At 40.3% G+C, this 15190-nt stretch overlaps 1 protein-coding gene across 1 annotated transcript in view; it reads left to right on the top strand.

The window, feature by feature from the left end:
* The window catches only part of TAF5 (TATA-box binding protein associated factor 5), a gene marked incomplete in the record, with an annotated part of 1092036 nt that overhangs the window by 588058 nt on the left and 488788 nt on the right, over nucleotides 1-15190 (top strand).

Raw genomic sequence — 15190 nt, 5'->3', positions numbered from 1 at the left:
TCAGGCTAAGTACTTTGTGCCTTTTTCACTTTATTGTTATCCTTTTCTAGGTTTTGTGGTTGTATTATCTCGTTAGAGCGTATACTACCCTGCGTTAGTCTAACGACCCCTTCCTCCTCTTGTTGTGGGTATTTTTTGGCCGTTGCATTTCCCTTGAACCCATTTACATTAGAGGGTGGTTCTTCTCTTTCCCTACCCTTTCTGGGATAGCAGTTTAAGTTAGAGGCTCTCCTATTGGGGGAATAGCCGCTAGAGGCTCTTCCCCTGTTTTTCTTCTCCCCGTTAAAAAAAGTTTTTCTTTTATTGTTTGGGCTAGCCTTTACAGCCTTGTTGTCATTAGTTGTTGTGTGCTGTTTGCTTATAGCTTTGTTTTTATCTAGTGCTGTGGAAAAGAATTTAAACTGTGTCCAAAGAGTCAAAACCGGGTTCCGGCATGTAGCTCGCAAGACATTTCCCTGCAAGCTACATCGCCGAAACCAAATGGCTGCAGCAGCACTTTGCCGTAGTGCAATACGGATGAAAAGCATAGCTGCTGCAGCTGCAAGCTATGAACGGAAATATTATACCTGGTGGCGATCCTTACAGACAGCTGCCCGGCTGTATTCAAGCAGAGACAGCCGTACTGGATGTGTAACACATTCCTTATTCTCATTCAAGAAATGCATAAATGCATGAGAATGCTTGAATGAGAATAAGGAATGTGTTACACATCCAGTACGGCTGTGTCTGCTTGAATACAGCCGGGCAGCTGTCTGTAAGGATCGCCACCAGGTATAATATTTCCGTTCGTAGCTTACAGCTGCAGCGGCTATGCTTTGCATTCCTTGAATGAGAATAAGGAATGTGTTACACATCCAGTACGGCTGTCTCTGCTTGAATACAGCCGGGCAGCTGTCTGTAAGGATCGCCACCAGGTATAATATTTCCGTTCATAGCTTGCAGCTGCAGCGGCTATGCTTTTCAGCCGTATTGCACTACGGCAAAGTGCTGCTGCAGCCATTTGGTTTCGGCGATGTAGCTCGCAGGGAAATGTCTTGCGAGCTACATGCCGGAACCCGTCAAAACCCTCTGGGTTCAAAAAATGCGACTCTTGTTGCCAAAAAAAGTCCCTTCTGGACGGGCACACAAGTTGCGTATATTGTTTAGGGGCTGTTCACCTGCAGGACTCATGCTTGATCTGTCATGCTTTCAGTTCCAGAGTCCTGCATGAGAGAAAGAATAAGTTAATTTTGTGTGGCCTTCTCAAGATTCGTCTTTTCAGGGTCCTCAGCCAGCTAAAGTGTCCGAAAAACACATTAAACCATCGGTTCTGTGTTTGGAACAGACAAAATCCACTGACAAACCTTCGGCTCTGTCGGCTCCGACAAAGCTAATTCTCCGGCAGCTCCATCTGTGTCCTCGGAGCCAGTCCAGACCCATAAGAGAACAAGGTCTCCTTCTTTGGAGCCTGTACGCTCTGCTCCACACTCTCCTCTGCTGCAACCTGGAGCGGGCAGTCACCAGTCCTCTTCGCACTCCTCTCTCGGTCCTTCAGACTTTCAGATCACCACGTGGAGAAAGTGGGTCAACAGGCTCCTCAGGTCACAGGCACTTGCTAAATTACTATCGAGCCCAGCCCATAAGGAATTGGCTCCTTCTGCCAATCCAGCTTCTCCATCGGTTCCTCCTTCGACTCTCCTGAGCTCGAAGATGGAGTGCATGGAGGTTGTGGTGGTGGAACCGTCCGTCGGCTCCGGTTACTTCTCCTTTATCAGATCTGACAGCCACTCTGATCTCCTCGATGTCGCAGTCCGTTGAGGGATCTGGGTGCTTGAGACTGGTGCCTTTGAGGTGATGAGCGTGCTGTCTCTTGAGACTGCTCCACCCTCTGCTCCATTGACTCCTCCTCCCTTGGTGCCTGTGCCTGCCTTTGACCTGCCTCCAATCGTAGGGAACCTGTGCCCCAGGACGCCCTATTGGGTGACCCCACCTCTTCCAAAACCTCTCCCAAACATTTGGAGGTGGTCCCTCAGAAGAAAAGATGCAAGAGGAAGCATCTAGACTCCCCTGAGTCTATCACCTCTGACACAGACTTGGATGAATCGGAAGGGTCCCCACAGTCCCCCCCTCTGATGATGTCTCCTTTTCAGACATCTTGGAAATCCTTAGAGGGGTGGCTGGAAGACCCTAACCCCTTCTGAGAGGGGTGGCTGGAAGTCCCTAACCCCTTCTGAGGACGAATCTGTCTTCCTGGATGCAGTTGGTTTCTGACCCTCCGCCTCTTGGGTGTCTCCGCCTTTTGACCCACTTTTGCCTGTAGTGAGTCGAAAGACGTGGAGCGCTCCAGAGACCGTGGAACCAGTTCCGAGGAGACAGAATAAATTTATTACTACTCCTGAGGATAAGGTTTTCCTTTCAAAAGAGGTCCCTGTTGATGCAATGGTGGTTGCAGCAGCCACTAAGAAGGAACTTGTGGAAACTTCATCTGTCCATCTGCCAAACAAGGAGTGTCATACGATGGACAGGTATGGGAAAAGTATGTTTTCTTCAGCGACCTTTACTCTCAGGTCGCTGAATTACTTGTCACACTTCACATGACTTCAGAGGGATCTCCTGAAGGAGCTAGTAGATACCCTACAAGATCCTACAGCTAAGGGAGTTGTGAATAGGGCAGTTTCCCAGCTTGCGACCTTGACCTCCGTGGTTAACTCCTCCCATGAGGCTCATTTCTTATGGGAGAGATGGAGCGAGTAGGGCAGCAGGTACTGGAGTAGCTTTACGGAGATGCTCCTGGATGTGCCTTTGTCAGTTTGTGGAACCTTTTAAGTTTTCATTTACCAACACCCCCTTCGATGGCTCGTCCTTGTTTGGGCCTCAGGTAAGAGACTCACCAGGTGTTAACAGGATGGCAAGACTCTCTCTGCTGTAGGTGTCTGTTTTTCCATTCCATCTAGACCCTTTCCTAAGGGTCAAAAGAGTGGAAAAATGTGGTTCTGAAAATCCCATGGATCTTCGCCTGACACACGTGGTGACTTTTCCCCCAGAGGCAGAGGTGGAAACAATGGAAGATGCCACCCTCACAGCAGAGGGGGTCCGCAACAGCAGGGCAACAGAGATAATTTCTCTGCTAGGTCCTTCCAGCACTCCTGAAGGGAGGCCTGGCTATCCACCTCTGGAGGCAGTCGGGGGCAGACTGTACCCACCAGCCTGGCAGTCTGTTGTGAGAGAAACATGGGTACTGTCAATAATATCCAGGGATTACAAAAGTCCCTTTTTTCAGTCCCCCCTCAAAAGACAAATGTTCTATCCCAGACGTTCCCACCCAGTCTTGGGATCATGCAATCCTAGAGGTTCAAAGATTGCTAGAAAAAAGAGCTATCCAGGAAGTCCCTGCAGACAAAATCGGATCCGGAACTTACTCACGGTTCTTTTTATTTCCAAAAAGACAGGGGACTGGCGATCAATCTTGGATCTCAGCAAGCTAAACCAATTGGTAAAAAAGACAAGGTTCCTGATGGTTACACTGCAGTCCATTCTTACCTTTTTGGGTCAGGACAATTGGATGTGCTCCATAGATCTCCAGGATGCATACTACCATATAAAAATGGACAGGCAATCCAGGAGATTACTACGCTTCTGGCTGGGAGCCAGTCATTATCAGTTCAGGGCCCTGCCCTTTGGTTTCACCACAGCCCCCAGGGTGTTTACCAAGTGTATGGCAGTGGTCACTGCTCACCTGAGGCGTCTAGGATTCCAGGTGTTTCCATGTCTAGATGACTGGCTCCTCACTGCTACCACTGAGCATCAACTAATCAAGGCATGGGACTACACAATTCAAACTTGTTCCCAGTTAGGCATCACAATAAACTATGAAAAATCTGCCTTGTTGCCTTGTCAGTCTATTACCGTTATAGGGGCAGACTTGGATACAAGAAGCATGATAGCAAGTTTCTTTTCTCATAAACAAGACGAGAGTTCAGGCAAGACAAGTCTTACAAGTACTGGGCTCAATGGCTGCAGCTATTACGCTAGTTCCTTTAGCATGCTTCCACATTCGGATTCTACAATGGCTTCTTTTCACTCTGTGGTCTTTCCAGGAATTGCCAGTGTCACACATGATCTTGATCAACGGAATCTTGCAAAAAGGGCCTACTATGCTGGCTGGTCTCCCCCCAGGTGACTCTGGGCAGACCCTTTCTAGAACCCCATCCTGTAGCCATAGTGACCATGGACACCTCCCAGATAGGGTGGGGGGGGGGCATTATGTGGGATAGACTGTCCAGTGAATGTGGCAACCTCACTAGTACAATTTGCACATCAATCTAGAGATGAGAGCGGTGCTTCTGGTGTTCCAAGCACTTCGAGACTCTCTACCTACCGGGACCATTGCAATTCAGACAGACAATGTCAGTGGTATGGTACATCAACAACCAGGGCAGAACCAGATCCTACCCCTTGTGTCGGGAGGTGCTTCGAGTATGGCAGTGGGCAATGTCTTCCCAACGTTTTCTGATTGTAACGCACATTCCCGGAAAATCCAACATGATAGCAGACAACGCTCAGCAGGGCTATCCTTATGCCTCATGAGTAGTCCATGAAGCAAGAAGTTGGGGACTTGATTTTTCGCAAATGGGGCCAGCCATGCTGTGATCTTTTTGCCGCTCCCCTCAACAACAAATGCAGCAGCTACTTCGCCCTAGTCCCCCCTCCGGGACAGTCGCCCAGGGATGCGCTTGTTCACAATTGGCCTCCAGGTCTATTCTATGCCTTTCCACCTTTCCCTCTAATTCCAAAGGTACTTCAGAAAGCAAAGTCGCTGGGTTGCAAACACATCCTTATTGCTCCTTACTGGCCTCGTCAGATATCGTTCCCGTTTCTTCGCCATCATCTTCAACTGGACCCAGTTCCGGACTTCCTGATGCATCAGTCAGGCGGGCTTCATCCTTCCCTCCAAACTCTCAAGCTGACTGCTTGGTTCCTCCACTTCCAGTTTTAGCCAGACTCCCAAACATTTCCCCTGCTGTACAACACATCCTAGTGTCCTCTCTCAAGTCCACTACCAGGAGGATTTATACTGGCAAATGGAAAAGGTTCTCTTATTGGGTGAAGAGTAATGACATTGATCGCTTCACTGCTCCTGTTCACAAGATTCTTGACTTTCTGGCCGAAACCTTCGAAAGAGGGGCAGCTGCAGCTACTATTACGATCCAATTAGCTGCCATCTCCAATTGTCATGTAGGAGACCTGGGTTCTAACATCATGTCCCATAAGTTGTGCAGAGCATTCTTGAGGTACAACTCTTTTACAGCCCCCGGTAAGAGACCCCCCCCCACCCCCCGGGACCTGCACTTCATTTTAGCTTCTATAGTTCTGCCACCTTTTGAATCAGCAGCATCTTGTCCCCTGAAATTTCTGTCTTAGAAAACCCTCTTCTTGGTTGCTATAACCTCCGCTAGATGGGTTTCTGAATTACATGCTTTGTATATTCACCTGCTGTATCTCTCTTTTCACAAAGATAGAGTCTCTCTTAGGACCATTCCTACCTTCTTGCCAAAGGTATGTTCAGAGTACAACTTAAGTCAGTCCATTGAGCTTCCTGTGTTCTTCCCCAATTACGGCAACAAGGCAGAGTATAGACTCCACCAATTGGATGTTCATAGACAATTACGTTTTTATTTACACAAGACCAAAGACCTTAGAAAGTCAGACCAATTGTTTGTATCCTTTGCTGACAATAAACAAGGTTCTCCAGTTTCAAAAGTGACCTTATCAAAATGGCTGACGCAATCAGTTATTCATACGATTTGCGCAAAAAGATTCTCCCAAGAAGGCCCAGAGGACATTCAACCAGGGCCTTAGCCACCTCTGTTGCCTTCTAAGCCAAATTGCCTTTAGAGTCCGTCTGTGCAGCAGCAACTTGGGCAAATCCTCATACCTTTATCACTCATTACAAAGTGGATGTGGTCTCCCGGAATATGGAATCCTTTGGTTCTACGGTCCTGAAGAGTTTGTTCCTGTGAGCCAGTCAAGAACCAGGCGCTGGGGATGCGGTCCCAACCAGCAAGAATGAAGGCGAGGTGGGACAACATAACATAAAGAAGTTATGTACCTACCATAACGTTCCACATTTGTTGTCCTTCATCTCGCCTTCCTTCTTGTGTCCCCCCTCCTTCCCCCTTCCTGGAGGTTCGAGAGGAGCTCCTTTATTGGTTACGCTGGCCGAGTTTCCTACTGACATACCAGGTTAGTTAACCATGCCTTGTTTTGTTCCTCTTTCCTTCTTATCTTAAATGCTTAGGAGCTTAGTAAAATAATTTGTTTTTTACTATGTATGTGTAGTGTGGGCTATTACAAACTAGATCTGGGTAGCTACTGCTAGCATATTGGGATAGGGGTTAGCCTCGAGACAGTGTATGTTGCTAAATGTCAAGCCTGCCCCTCTTTCTATATTGGCAAGACGAATCTGAGATTGAGGGACAGGGTGTATGAACATCTCAGGAGCAAAAGTCAACATAAAGAGGAAAATGCTCTAGCTAGGCATGTGCTTGCTCACCCTGATCATAACTTTAAATTTAAGGTAATTGATCAAGTCATTCAGAATATGAGGGGTGGTCCATTTAACTTACTGTTGGAAAAAAATGGAACTAATATGGCAAATTAGGCTGAGTGCGTATATGGATCCTGATTTAAATGACAAATGTTCAGTTATGTGTATATTGAAACTTAAAAGTTTGGACAGGTAAAGATGTATAAATTATTAACTTAATTTATTAATTTACAAATGTAAACGATAAAATATGAATGTAAACACCTTCATATGTATCTTGTATAGTTGTACATTAGGTGTATAGAGATGTAAAGTAAAGATGTTTTGTATTAGTAATGTATAGTTTTGATTATCATAATTCACTTTTTTATTTAATTTTACGGCAAATAACATGGTTGCGAAACATACTTTAATAAGTTGTTGCAACTATGTCACTATGAATAATTTTAACATACATTTATTTGATTTTAACAAGTCAAACATTTATAGGTATTATGACTTCAAAATTTGATTATTCTATCATGTGACCTTGTGGAGGTTATTTAAATGCAGTTGGATTTTTTTAATTGGTTTTTGTTATTCTGAAGAAGTCCAACAATTCTGCTGGATGAAAAGCGTGTAAGTAAATTTGCTTCATGTAAAAAGAGACTTGGCAGTTTAGCAGCTTTTTTGAATAGTTGGTTATTTAAATGTTCATGGTTTGTGGTGTCGCTTGTTTCCCGCTATGGCTAATGTCTCTTTTTTGATTCAACACCTACCATCTTATTGGATACTAATCCAGAATCAGATTTGATGGGTAAACCGACAATGCTGATCCAACTATTGTCGCAAAGGGTAGAAACTTTAAATACCCGTTTGGATGCTGTAGCGTCAATCCAGCAGCAACAACGGGACCGAACGGTTATTCAGGATTCACCTCAACCAGGACAATCTGGGGAAATTAATTCATTACCACCAGGACAAACAGGTACTTTACCTAATTTAAGCACCAAGCTTTTGAATGAGCAACCCAATTTGCATATGGAGGTAGAAAGAGCACCTGTTATTTCGAATTTGCGAACATTACAATGTACTTTTCAACAACAACAGCAACAAGATCAGACTCCCCCTTTAGGGTTGATACAGGCACCTATCCTTAAAGATTGGGTAGCGACCCCAGTAGGGTTATTTGCAGCTAGTAACTCTAACAATTTGCAAACAGTTGGAGATGTAGTTAACACTTCGTTATCAGAGTTACTAAATCAGTTCGATCACAACATGTTAGTGTAAGAAATTATGTTTGGAAATAGAATGCTTTCAAGAGTGCCGGAGATTGGAGATAGTACCTAAAGGACTAGGAGCATGGTGATACCCTACAGGGTTAATATCAGGTTCTGAATTTCGTAAGGATCTGATAATATTGTTTAACCAACAGGGATTACAATTACTTCAAATGATGGTAAAACATTATACCATAACAACAAAAGAATTAGGGAAACAGATTGGGCATTTCGATAGCCAAATTAAACATAATGATTTTGAATGGTATAAATATGAATATTTACGTACTTTCCAAAGTATTGAACAACATTTGGCTAAAATTAGGCAAACAAAAATAAAAAAAAACTGGAAAGGGACCGCTTGCAATATCATGCAGCCCCCCCCCCCCCCCACACACACACACACACTTCTCCACCATCTCAAGCATGGTCGAATCATCAGGCTCCTAATCTAGAGTCTAGTGGAACTACGTCACAAGGGGCCACTGCTATATTAGCATCAACATTGGCACCGCAATATGCGGAGGTTATAAATAACTATTCAGATGGAGATGTGGAGGTTGACAATGTAAGAAGGAGCGAACGTATCAGAGACCGTAACATTAATAATGAAACACAAAATAATAACAAACAGACAGTGGTCTCAAACACTAAACAGGGTTTTATGAGGGCCAATCAACGGAAACATTGGAACAAATGGAAAAACAACAACAGGAGGTGACCCTAAGGATCCAACATAAGGATACACCGGTAGTTGTGAAAAATAAACAGGGAGATTTTACTGTCTATAATTTTTCATCTTTCCAGGTTTCTGAGCATTTAGTGGACATTCTTTCTAAAGGTTTGACATTTGTTCCTGCACAGAAAATGGATTTAGCACAAACTATATGTGATCTTAAATTGTTTGTAAGAAAATTAAATTTGAAACAACTTTTAGGCTCTCACATTACAGCCACTAATCAACTTAGAGTTTCTAGTTGTTTCAATCCACCATTGCATAATTTGTTATATGTTTTTGAAAATGTTTGTGAACTAGATTTGAGGAATTTAAAGAAAATGGAATCTACACATATGTACAACATGAGTAGGGACAAAAGAGAGGTCCTTGATCTCCTATTGGCAGCTAAAGTACGGGTGATGAATCCCGATGAGGGAGGGGACCTAGTCTTTATGGATGTACAAGATTATGATGGTAAGATAAAATAAATATTGAGTTCTGATACTTATGAACTGGCTTTGCTTAATGAATATAATAGGGCAAACCAATTCATCAAAAGTTTACTAAATGACCTATTTATAGAAGCAAGAATAGATTTGCACACAACTATCTGCAAATTTTAACACCGAGTACCCTGTATGTTTGTGGTACCTAAACTCCATAAGAGCATGAGCGACCCCCCCCTCCCTGTTTAGGGCAATAGTGGATGGGAGAAGTTCATCAACTTATGCGTGTGCAAAATATGTCGACTCCATAATGAAAAAATGTGTCAACAGAAAAAATGATTTCAAAAGATTCCTGGGCATTTTTAGATGAGATGAATAATTCAGAATACAGACAAGAATATAATTTCCTTACAGTAGATATGAAGGAACTGTATGCTAGTATTCCCCATCAACAAGAGATATAATGGGCAACTATGAGAATGAGACAGAAGGGTGCATCAGAGGAAGAAATTTCCCTAGTACAAGAGTTGTTAGACATTATTTTAACACATAATGACTTTTTGTCTGATAATCAGTATTATATTCAGAAGAAAGGGGTAGCGATGGGCTCCCCATGCGGCTCTAGTTATGCAAATCTAGTAATGTCCTTTTGGGAACACACACATGTATTAAGTAATGATAACTTCACAAATATAATTAAGTTTACACAAGATTTTTGGACGATATGTTTATGGTAATTCAGGGTGATGAGGAAATAGTTACAAATTTGGTAAAAGCATTAAATAATGCATCTGATTTCTTGCAATTCACCCATTTTTTTTATACTAAATCCATATCTTATTTAGATGTTGAACTTACTAAAAATGAACAACAAAAAGGGTTTGAGGCTAAAATATTTAGAAAGCCCACTTACTCTAATAAATTTTTGCACTATTCAAGTGCACACCCTTTCTGCAGTAGTGGTGCTGCGATAGCGTTGTCGCCTCACAGCAAAACGTCACGTTCGATTCTCAGCTAGAGCGTCTTCTGTGTGGAGGCATGCATGAATGGGCGTGCCTTCGTTGTAGGTTGTGCGTCAGGGCTGGTAACTCGGCACGTAAAAATCCACTACCAAACATTAGCGGACCAAAGTTCTGCTGTGGCGACCCCTAACCGGGATAAGCCGAAAGACGCAACAACATTCAAGTGCACACCCATTCCATCAGAAAACTGTCTGTAGTGTGAAGGGCCAACTAGTCCGAGCAGCGCGGATGATCACTACAGAAGAGAGTTTCTTGGAAGAATGTATAAATTTGAAGCATATGTTTTTGAGTAGAGAATATCCTTTAGAGTAAATAGAAGAGTTAATACATGAAATTACATATAAAAGGACTAAGGGTTTATATAAACTACTATTAAAGAAATACACAGAAACATCCATCACTTTCATGGAACAAGAGACTAGTATAAATCAAATGAATTTTTTCACAACAGTCTCAATTGCCCGGGTTTAATTTGGCATATATTTTGACTTTTTCTTTAGACTATAACAAAATTAAAGAAATGATAATAAAAAACTGGAGTTTATTGAAAGATGATAATACCCTGGTTTTAAAAATAGGAGAATTGCCAAAAATAGTCTGGAGAAAGGGATTGAGTTTCAAAAACCTATTACAAAAACAAATAAACCCAAAAATAAGGAATTTAGGTATGATGCAGTGTGGTAATTGTTCATACTGCTATGTGATGGAACTAGGAATTAACTACTGATATAAATGGGTTTAGATTAAATTTTAAGAATAGATTTAACTGTAACTCAAAAGGATTCATGTATGTTGCTAAATGTCAAGCCTGCCCCACTTTCTATATTGGCAAGACAGATCGGAGATTGAGGGACAGGGTGTATGAATATCTTGGAAGCATAAGTCAACATAGAGGAAAATGCTCTAACTAGGCATGTGCTTGCACACCCTGATCATAAGTTTAAATTTAAGGTAATTGGTCAAGTCATTCAGAATATGAGGGGTGGTCCATTTAACTTACTGTTGGAAAAAATGGAACTAATGTGGCAAATTAGGCTGAATGCATTTATGGATCCTGGTTTAAATGAAAAATGTTCAGTTATGTGTAAATTTAAACTTAAAAGTTTGAATAGGTAAAGCTGTATAAATTATTAACTTATTAATTTATTAATTTACAAATGTATAAATGTTGACTATAAAATATAAATGTAAACACATTCATATATATTTTATATAGTTATACATTAGGTGTATAGAGATGTAAGGTAAAGATGTTTTGTATTAGTAATGTATAGTTTTGATTATCATGATTCACTTTTTTATTATTATCTAATTTTACGGCAACTAACATGGTTGCGAAACATAAATATTTAGATACTTTAAGTTGTTGCGACTGTGTCACTATGAATAATTTTAACATACATTTATTTGATTTTAACAAGTCAAACATTTATAGGTATTATGTCTTTAAAATTTGATTATTCTATCATGTGACCTTGTGGAGGTTATTTAAATGCAGTTGAATTTTTTTAAATGTTTTTTGTTATTCTGAGGAAGTCCAACAATACTGTTGGATGAAAAGCGCTTGAATAAATTTGCTTCGTGTAAAAAGAGACTTGGCAGTTTAGTGGCTTTTTTGAATAGTTGGTTATTTAAATTTTCGTGATTCATTCGGAAATGTTGAATTTGGCTACCTTTTGTTCACCAAATAGTATAATTGCTGGGTCTGAACTTGAAGCTCCCAATATGTTGATTAATGTGAATCTGCAAAATAGAAATATGGAGACTGATACATATGTGAATGTTGAACCTAATATTGATTCTTATAGACAAACAGTGCCCCCCACTCACTATTATTACTAACAAGAGAGGGGATTCCAGCATATATTTTTTTTCTGAATTTCAAGTTAAATCTGATGTAGTGGAATTATTAAAAGGGTTTATCGTTTGTACCCATTAAACCAGCTAATATGGTACAAATTTATTGTGGAGTTCAAGCAGTGCATCAGAAAAGTTAACTTGCAGGTTCTCTTAAAAGCTGAACAGAAAATCGCACCTGAGTACCATATAGCTAGTACTTTTAACCCACTAAGTCATCCACTTATTGCAACTTTTGAAAAAATAGTTGAAATCAACTTCAGGAATTCATTAACAGAGAAATGTAACTTTATAAGGAATGTAGGGGGGATGACTGGGCAGCCTGTAATGATTTTTGACAGCTACCAATTAGAATCCTAAAACCTGATAAAGGGTGAGGATTGATGATCATGGGGAATGATTTTTATATCCAAAAGATGACCAAGCTTTTGGATACTGATACTTATACCTTAGTCAGTTTTGATGAATTCAACTTAGCTTATAGAAAAATCAAGGAACATCTGAATGACTTATTTATTGAACAACTAATAGACATCTTCTTGTTGAACTATTTAACTGTGTTAGCTGATGTTTCTTTCTAGGGGGTATCCAAGAGACCTTATCGAGGAAATCATGACCGAGATCACACAGAAAAGGTCTAATGGTGTCTACATCCTTTTATTACAGGGGAAAAGCCCTTCCCCATAACATGACTAATATTATTACCAACCAAGTGACAAACAGGTCCCCCGGTCTCTTTTACACTAACATTTAGCTCAGAAAGTGGACAGATTCTTTCAATAATAAAGAAAAATTGGAATTTGCTGAGCAACAGTTCTGAATTGCGTCCACTATTAGGGTCACTTCCCTCTTTTACATGTAAGAAGGGTAAAAACTTAAAAAACCTTTTGGAGGCAAGTAACATTAGAACTGTAAGGAACCCAGGTATGACCAAATGTGAATCCTGTAATTACTGTAAATTCATAGATATAGGGTACACATTTTATATTAGGGATCAACGTTACACCATTGCATCAGGTAGATTTAATTGTAATTCTACCTATGTTATATACCTAGCTCAATGTCAACTATGCCCCGCTTCCTACATCGGGAAAATCAATCGTAGATTACGAGAGTGGGTATATGAGCATCTTTTTATGTCAGAAAGGAGAATATTGAAAATGCCCTAGCTAGTCATATTAAAGAGAACCCTACTCACAGCTTCAGGTTTAAAGTTATCGATCATATTCCAAAAGATGTAAGGGATGGACCAAGATCTCTACTTTTAGAGAAAAAGGAATTAATGTGGTAGAACTGGTTGGATGCTTGCCACTATCCAGGCATCAACGACTGTTGTTCCATCCAGTGCCTCTTGAGACTTAAGAGCTTGAACAGGTAGTTTAAAATGTAATGTTTTATGTAAAATACAACAGCATTATTAAGAAAGGATGTAGTTAGGTTATTTTTATTTTTATGCCCATCTTACTTTTTTCTTAATATCCTTTATTTAATGATTTTTTTATTTATTCTAAGTTCAAAACAATTTGCCAGGGCTTGTAGATTTCCTATGCATAGGAAATTGTCTAATTATAAACTCCTAAGGTTAATAATTATTGCATTTTAGTTTTGTAATTAATTAACATTTTTGGAATGTAAAGGCTGATATGATTTATTTTGTTTATCTTTTTAAGTAGAGTCTCTTACTTTATTTTATTTAGTTCTGTTTTATGTTATTTGTACTATGTTTGTATGCTGTACTAACTAGTAGCATTGATTGTTTAACTTAATTTATGCTGCAAAGTTTAAGGTAATTTATTATGTCTAATTGGTACATATTAAGTAAGTTAATAGGAGAAAGAAGGGGAAGTGTATTTAAGTGAATTTGAGTTGCTGTTTGTTCTCTGAAGAAGTCTAGTTACTAAACTCGATGAAAAGTGCTTAACTTTACTTGTGATTTGCTACCAGTTTTTACTCAAGTTATTTTAATAAAGAGCTGAAGACTTTGGGGTGCTGCTTGTTCCTGCTTTGGTTTGTCTTTTCTACAGTTTGTGGTGCCGTTTGTGTTTCTTCAAAGGAGAAAATATGCCACATTTGCTGGATGTTCACAGGTAGTTAAGCTTTTACTTACATAGGGCAAAAATTTTCAGGAAATCAGAGCAGTTATTTGCATCATTTTCAGAGTTAAAAATGGGTAAATCGGTTACCAAAGTGACCTTGGCCAAATGTTTAACTGATTATATTTCATTTGTTTACCAAAAAGCAGGTCTGACTTTGCCAAAACCTTTAAAAGATCATTCTGTAAGGTCTGTGGCAACCTCTTCAGTGTTTTTAATCCAGATCTTCTTTGGATGATATTTGTGCAGCTGCGTCATTTATTGCTTATTACAAATTGGAGCTGGTCTCCAGGGGACGAGCAGCCTTCGGCTCAGTGGTGCTCAGGAATATCCTTCCTTAGAGCCCTCTTAGGATTGAGGTAGCTGGGGGCTCTGTCCCAACAGTTGAGGAATGAATAAAAATGACGTCTGATAAAGACGTTGTGTACTCCCCTTAACGTTCCGTCTGTGTTGCCCATTTTTGTTCTTCCTCAACTTCCATCCCTCCTACCCAGCACAATTTTGATTTCTGGAAGGATCAGAAGATGCTAGAGGAACTGATGTTCCATTGTTTGAGCTCCAGATACTGATATTTGTTCTTTTTATATTCAATAAAAGTCAGCAAACAAGATCTGAGGTATGGTAGGGAACTAGTGCGTTGTGGGCAAGAGAGGAGCTCAAGACTCGGTGTTCCACGAGCTGTAAAAAGTGGCTGAGTCAGATCCAAGCCCAATATTTGAGGAAGAATGAAAATGGACAACACAGATGGAATGTTATAGTGAGTACATAACTTTTTTTTAATTTTTCAGTTGCTTTGAGGTTAACTCTTACTGATATGTAAGATGGTGTCTGATCTGTTTCTGCTTTACAATTATTGCTTGCATCTAATGTTTCGGGAGAGAACACCAGATGAGGAAACCTAATACTGTATGTACGTATTGGTAATGGGAAAAATGTGACGAGATAAATTACTTAATTCCAGTGTTATAGAAAAAAACGTTTTTATACAGTTGGAAGAAGTTAGTCATTAACTTCAAACTGATACTGCCAAATGTATGCAAAGAAAAGTTTAGCATTGGGGCTGCTGTAGTAAAGATTGTGGTGTCTATTAGATTGGGGTCTAGACATGTGAATCAGTACTTTGTTATTGAGAGGTTACAAAAGAGAGTGATCAAAATCATTTAAGAAGATTATACATATGACATGTATTTAAACAAGTTTGATTTCTTCGCACTGGAGGTATGAAGAGAGATTTTTTTATATGGAAAAGTAAAACTACTTGACAGATTG

This window comes from Protopterus annectens, chromosome 14.part0 (assembly GCF_019279795.1).
Source record: "Protopterus annectens isolate FY-2018-M chromosome 14.part0, PAN1.0, whole genome shotgun sequence".
NCBI lineage: Eukaryota > Metazoa > Chordata > Ceratodontiformes > Protopteridae > Protopterus > Protopterus annectens.
This window is presented reverse-complemented; position numbering and strand designations above follow the sequence as displayed.